Source organism: Pseudomyrmex gracilis, unplaced genomic scaffold, assembly GCF_002006095.1.
Source record: "Pseudomyrmex gracilis isolate BER0280 unplaced genomic scaffold, ASM200609v1 scaffold_478, whole genome shotgun sequence".
Classification (NCBI taxonomy): Eukaryota; Metazoa; Arthropoda; class Insecta; order Hymenoptera; family Formicidae; genus Pseudomyrmex; species Pseudomyrmex gracilis.
Window position 1 is genome coordinate 8886 of NW_018021062.1, and position 320 is coordinate 9205.

Here is a 320-nt window from a genome sequence, read left to right on the forward strand (position 1 = left end):
TAGAAGTAGCATAAGACAGCCCAGTGCGCTTCGCGTGCTAACGGTGTTACCCATAGCGACATATGGAAGGAGCTAATATAACAGCATATACTGACATATACATATTAAAATGTAATTGTGCGAAGCGCGCCGGGCTGTCCTCCGCGCGTAAGACAGCCTGATGCACGCTTATTCGCGGATCTTTGTTAATTAAAATCTCAGTAACTATTGCGAATCTAGCAAAATGGTATAGAACTTTTCGACTCAGTTTTATTCTTTCTACCTGCCTACGAGAGATGTTAAACCAATTCTGGGACACCCTGTATATATATATATATATA